This window comes from Scyliorhinus torazame, chromosome 5 (assembly GCF_047496885.1).
Source record: "Scyliorhinus torazame isolate Kashiwa2021f chromosome 5, sScyTor2.1, whole genome shotgun sequence".
Taxonomy (NCBI): domain Eukaryota; kingdom Metazoa; phylum Chordata; class Chondrichthyes; order Carcharhiniformes; family Scyliorhinidae; genus Scyliorhinus; species Scyliorhinus torazame.
Genome location: NC_092711.1, coordinates 167,024,072 through 167,030,697, shown reverse-complemented (window position 1 = coordinate 167,030,697; position 6,626 = coordinate 167,024,072). Strand labels below are relative to the sequence as shown.

At 51.1% G+C, this 6,626-nt stretch overlaps 1 long non-coding RNA gene across 1 annotated transcript; it reads right to left on the bottom strand.

Moving 5' to 3' along the window:
• Positions 1 to 1,083: 1,083 nt before the first annotated feature.
• LOC140420519 (uncharacterized) lies at positions 1,084 to 5,224 on the bottom strand. Its single transcript, XR_011946421.1, has 2 exons — positions 5,126 to 5,224; positions 1,084 to 4,236 (listed from the first exon to the last, which is right to left on the bottom strand). It is a non-coding gene; the product is annotated as an uncharacterized lncRNA (long non-coding RNA).
• Between the last annotated feature and the right edge of the window lie 1,402 nt (positions 5,225 to 6,626).

Genomic DNA, 6,626 nt, shown 5'->3' with positions numbered 1-6,626 from the left:
AATCGCCACCTCTGGACTCATTGCCACCCTCGTATTTAATACCTTGGACATGACGTCGGCAAACCCCTGCCAAAATCCCCTCAGCCTTGGACATGCCCAGAACATGTGGACATGGTTCACTGGCCCCCCCGCGCACTTCGCACACCTGTCCTCCACCCCAAAGAATCTGCTCATCCGAGCCACTGTCATGTGGGCCGGTGAACGGCCTTGAATTGGATCCGGCTGAGCCGGGCACATGTTGCGGTCGCGTTGACCCTACTCAGCGTGTCCGCCCAAAGGCCCTCCTCTAACTCTCCCCCCAGCTCCTCCTCCCACTTTTGCTTTGGCTCCTCAGTCTGCGTCTCCTCCAATCCCATAAGCTCTTTATATATGTCCGAGGCGCTTCCCTCTCCTATCCATCCTCTAGAAACCACCCTATCCTGAATCCCCCTTAGCGGCAGGAGTGGGAAGGTTGGTACCTGCTTCTGCAAAAAGTCCCGCACCTGCAGATATCGAAATTCATTTCCCCCCGCCAATGCAAACTTCTCCTCCAGCGCCCTCATACTCGGAAAACTCCCCTCTATAAACATGTCGCCCATCCTCTTGATCCCCGCTCTCCGCCAAATTCGGAACCCCCCCCCGTCCATCCTCCCCAGGGCAAAGCAGTGATTATTGCAGATTGGGGACCACACCGATGCCCCCTCTGCTTCCACATGTCTCCTCCACTCCCCCCAGACTCTCAGGCCGCCACCACCACTCGGACTGGTGGAGTACCGCGCTGGCGGGAATGGTAGAGGCGCTGTTACCAACGCCCCCAGACTTGTGCCCTTCCAAGAAGCCGTCTCCATGCGCACCCACGCCGGCTTCCCCCCCCACCAGTCACCTCCTCACCATGGCTATGTTAGCCGCCCAGTAATAACTGCTGAAATTCGGCAGCGCCAGCTCACGATCCCCCTGACTCCATTCAAGCATTGCCCTCTTCACCCGCGAGGACTTGCCCCCCCCACACACAGCCCACAATAACTTTATTGACCCGCTGAAAAAAGGACTGCGGGATGAAGATGGGAAGACATTGAAAAATGAATAGGAATCTTGGGAGGACCGTCATTTTTACCGTTTAATCTCTGCCCGCCAGAGACAACGGGAGCGCATCCCATTTCCGGATCCCTCCTTCATCTGATCCTCCAGTCGGGCCAAATTCTATTTAGTCGCAAATCCATCGCCACTCGGATACCTAGGTACCTGAAACTGTCCCCTACCACTCTGAATGGCAGATCCCGCAGTCGTCTCTCCTGATCTCTCGCCTGGACCACAAACATCTTGCTCTTCCCCATATTGAGCTTATACCCCGAAACCATCCTGGATGACCTGCATCAACTGCTCGGATGGTCGCAGCGCCACCACCCCAGGCGTCCGGTCCTCGGCCATGCTGTCTCCTGCTGCAGCTTCAACACAGCTCTTGGCTAACTTTTTATTTCTGCCTTTTCGTGCACTTCTGGTTCTTTGCTCCATACACGAATACGTGGAAACAGTGCCCAATTGATTCAGCCTTTGAATTTACCGTTTAAAACCAGAAAAAAGTCCAGGGGAAAGGTCCGAAAGTCCGACCAGAGCGGGAGCCACCAAATGTGCAACTTACTCCTTCACAGCCGCCACCGGAAGTCTCCCTCCATAGCCGCAACCGGAAGTCCAGAGTTGGTGAATTGGCCACTCTACATTGCTCCTTAATTGGAAAGAATGAATTGGGTACTCTAAATTAAAAAAAAAAACACTCCTGTCTCTGCCTGGAATGGACCCACATTGGTCATTGCTAATCTTTTCCTTTTCACATTCCTATAGGAGCTTTTCCAGTCGTTTTTTATGTTTATCGCTCTCATATTCTATTTTCTCTTGATCAGTTTCTTGATCCTCCTTTGCTGAATTCTCAAACAAGTTCTCAATCCTCAGGCTTACGACTATTTTGGCCACTTTATGAGTCTCCTCCATTGATCTAATGGAATCTTTAACATTTCTTGTTAGCCACGGTTGCATCACTTTTCCTGTTGGATTTTTGCTCCTTAAAGGAATCTATGTTTGTTGTATTTGTGTGAAATAAGAGTCGCCAAAGTCCCAGAGGACCAGAGTCTGCTTTGCCCTCTTGAGAGAGAGAGAGCTGACTGGTGGTGATTGAATCTGACGGTCACCACACCTCAGGCAAGGGGCAATGTTGAAAAGGTGGGGCCTTCATGGATAACCTCAGCCGGTACGGGAGTTGAACCCCCTGATGTTGGAGTCGCTTTGCATCACAAACCAGCCATCCAGCCAACTGAGTTAATTCTCCCTGGTGTGAACTCGTTGGTGTTTCCGCAGGTTGGATAACACGGTGATGGCCTTCTCACACGGAGAGCAGGTGAACGGCCTCTCCCCAGTGTGAACTCGCTGGTGTGTCTGCAGGCTGGATAACTCAGAGAATTTATTTCCACACTGAGAGCAGGTGAACAGCCTCTCCCCAGTGTGAATTCGCTGATGTCTCCACAGGTGAGAGAAACCGTGGATATGCGGGGACTGCAGGTGGGATAACTGAGTGACTCCCTTCCCACACTGAGAGCAGGTGAACGGCCTCTTCCCAGTATGAACTCGCTGGTGTATCTGCAGGTTGGATGAGGAAATGAATCCCTTCCCACACTGAGAGCAGGTGAACGGCCACTTGCCGCTATGAACTCGCTCGTGTATCTGCAGGCTGATCAACTGAATGAATCCCTCCCCACACTGAGAGCAGGTGAATGGTCTCTCTCCAGTGTGAACTCGCTGGTGTGTCCGCAGACTGGATAACTGACTGAATCCTTTCTCACACGGAGAGCAGGTGAACGGCCTCTCCCCGGTGTGAACTCGCTGGTGTGTCTGCAGGTCAGAATACTGAGTGAATCCCTTCTCACACTGAGAGCAGGTGAAGGGCCTCTCCCCAGTGTGACTACGTTGATGAATCTCCAGCGCAGATGGGACTCTGAATCCCTTCCCAGTCCCCACATTTCCATCGTTTCTCCATATTCTGGGTCTATCGTGTCTCTCCAGGGCGGACAATCAGTTGACGCCTTGTTCACACACAGAACACGTGTACGGTCTCTCCCCACTGTGAATGGTGTGATGTTTTTTTCAGGCTGTGTAACTGGTTAAAGCTCTTTCCACAGTCAGTGCTCTGGAACACTCTCAGTCGGGTGTGTGTGGCTTGGTGCTTTTCCAGTCATACTGATGTTCAAAATCTTCTCAAGCTGACAGACGAGGCAAACATTTCTCCTTCTAGATTTAAAGTCCGATGACGTTCAGTCCCTGATGAATCGAGTGACCCAGTCTGATCGAGACGTTTAGTTTGAGATATCTGTCTGTAATTCCTCCTTTTCTAATATCTTGTAAAAACAATTTACAAAAGACATCAGTGTCAGTACAGCAGAAATTAAGAACAGACGGGGACTTCGGTTGCGACATGTCGGGAGCGGCCGCATGTGAGGCAGCTCTCATCCGGGGACTTTGTTTTCCATCTTTCTCAGGCCTCTCCGCAGTGTGAACTCACTGGTGTGTCTGCAGGCTGGATAACTCAGAGAATTTATTTCCACACTGAGAGCTGGTGAACAGCCTCTCCCCAGTGTGAACTTGCTGATGTCTCCGCAGGTGAGATAACTGAGTGAATCACTTCCCACACTGAACAGTTGAATGGCTTATGCCCAGTGTGAACTCGCTGGTGTGTCTGTCGATGGGATAACTGAGTGAATCCCTTCCCACCCTGAGCAGTTGAACGGCCTCTCCCCAGTGTGAACTCGCTGGTGTGTCTGTAGGCGGGATAACACAGTGAATCCCTCCCGACACTGAGCACAGGTGAACGGCCTCTCCCCTGTGTGACTGCGTTGATGAATCTCAAGTTGAGATGGTGCATTGAATCCCTTCCCACAGTCCCCACATATCCACGGTTTCTCCATGTTTTGTGTCTCCTTGTGTCTCTCCAGGTCAGAAAATTAGTTGGAAGTCTCGTTCACACGTGTCACTCCCCGCTGTGAATGGCACAATGTTGATTCATGGGGGGGGGGGGGGGGGGGGGGGTCTCAGTGCTTTTCCAGTCACAATGATGTTTAAAATCCTTTAGAGGCTGTCAGATTAGGCAAACAGTTCTTCTTCCCTTGTAGATTCAAAGGCTGATGATAGTCAGATTCCCAAGGAATCTGGTGACTGTCAGATCGAGACGTTACGTTTGAGATTTCTGTCTATAATTCCTCCTCTTCTCATATCCTGTAAAAGGAGTTTACAAAAGACATCACTGTCAGCACAGGATAGAAATTCAGAACAGACAATTCTAGTTCCTGGAGAACATTCTTTCCTCTCTCATTCCCCAATACCGAGTCTCTAACGCCTCTTTCTCCCTGTCTTCAGGGAGCGGACTTGGAGGGGCAGAGTCTCGGAGCAGTCAGTATAAAGACCTTTCCTGGGGGATTCACGGCCTAGTTTCCAGGGAGTGGACTGAGAGGTCCGGATTTTCGGAGCTCAATGAAAAAACCTTTCCTTGGGGATTCACGGCCTACTCGCCAGGGTGTGATTTTGGAGCCGGAATTTGAATATCTTACGTTGGGAATGCGCTGCCCAGTCTCCAGGTAACGGATCGGAGCTGGAGGACTGAGAGCCGACTGGTCCTCCAGCCAATCAGAGTGAATGAGAGGCGGGGCTGGATGACTGAGAGCCGACTGGTCCTCCAGTCAATCAGAGATAATGAGGGGCGGGCCTGGAGGACTGAGACTGCCGCTTGGCCCTCCAGCCAGTCAGAGTTAATGAGGTGCGGCGCTGGAGGACTGAGACAGACGCATGGTCCTCCAGCACGCAGTGAATGAGGGGCGGGTCTGGAGGACTCAGAGAGCCGCTCGGTCCTCCAGTCAATCAGAGAGAATGAGGGGCGGGGCTAGAGGACGGAGACAGCCGCTCGGACCTGCAGCCAGTCAGAGTGAATGAGGGGCGGGGTCTAACCTGATTGTTTTCCCCTCCCCTTCCTCCACTCACTGAACAAATATTTTGGGCATTAACTTGAGCCTGGACCTGGGAAAGAATTTCCCGAACCAGAATCAGGGAGCTGACAACTATTCATCAGGTTTTGCGGCTCCACAGAGTATTTCCAAATCTTTCCACCCACCTCCTTAGTTTTGCTCGGGCTTTCCAAAACGAACAGGCCCATTATTCCGAATGCGCATGCTCCAAACACCGACAATTCCGCTTGCTTCCAAACGTCGACCGGTAATGCGCATGTCCAGAACAGAGAGGCAGCTGCGCATGTGCAGAGACCCTCCCCCCGCCCTGACTTCCCGCTGAAATGTTGACGAAAGGAAAGAGTGGGCCACCGGAAGGACTTTTGCCCTCCAGCCAATCAGAGCGCGGGCTTTGTGTGAATGAATATTGAGCTTTACCCAGACTGATACATCCTCTTGTCTCCAACATCTGTGAGTAAAACAGTTTCTTTCCTCCCCCTTTCCATTTATTTTCTCATTCTGATCTTTAATTGGTGACTTGCAGCAACTGAAGGGAAAGGAAGTGAATCCAGGGAGGGTGCAGACTCTGCAAAGCTTGGCCCAGGTCTCTCTCTCTCTCAAAGACATTGACATCCTTTGCTCCCTCAGCTTGACACATTTATTTGTCTGGCTAAAAGGATGGTACCTTTTATGATTCGCCAGACCCGAGAACACCAAGCTCACCTGTCTTCCACCCCCGAGAACAAAACCACACAACCTAGTCAGATGCCCCCTGTCAAGCTCCACTTAACACAGGAGGAGGTTGTGTTGACCCTGTACATTCTCACTCCACACCCCCTCCACAGAAACCAGATCCAATTCACCCTTCCACTTTCTCCTCACCTCATTCAGTGGAGCTTGCTCTGCAGACTGTAGATATCTGAAATCCTACCCTCACCCACGTCAGCAAGAGATAGAATCCAAATCATCAGAGACGGCAGGGGTGCTAAAGGAAACGCCGAGATCTCCTTACGTAGGAAATCATGCATCTAAGAAAATTAGAGCTCGCGAGTTGTAATTTTTCCACCAGTTCATCAAAACCAATAAACCTGCCGTTCACAAACAAGTCACCAAACTTCTCCAGAGCTTCCCTCCTCCAGGACCTAAATCTAAATCCGTAGGCAAAAAGTGGTGAGTCCCATAGAGAGGGGCCAACAACAATATTGAGCTGAGCCAATAGCGTTGCCTGAACTGTCTCCAAACCTTCAGTGTAGCCACCACCACAGGGCTCAAGGTAAATTTCATAGGAGAAAACGGAAGCAATGCATTAACCAAGGCCCGTAAACTGGACCCTGACAAGTGCCTGTCTCCATCTGCCCCCATATAGAATTCAGATCTCTGAATAACCCCAGCACCCTTTCAATATTGGCTGCCCAATAATAGAACAAAGAAAAGTACAGCACAGGAACAGGCCCTTCGGCCCTCCAAGCCTGTGCCGACCATGCTGCCCGACTAAACTACAATCTTCTACACTTCCTGGGTCCGTATCCCTCTATTCCCATCCTATTCATGTATTTGTCAAGATGCCCCTTAAATGTCACTATCGTCCCTGCTTCCACCACCTCCTCCGGTAGTGAGTTCCAGGCACCCACTACCCTCTGTGTAAAAAAACTTGCCTCGTACATCTAC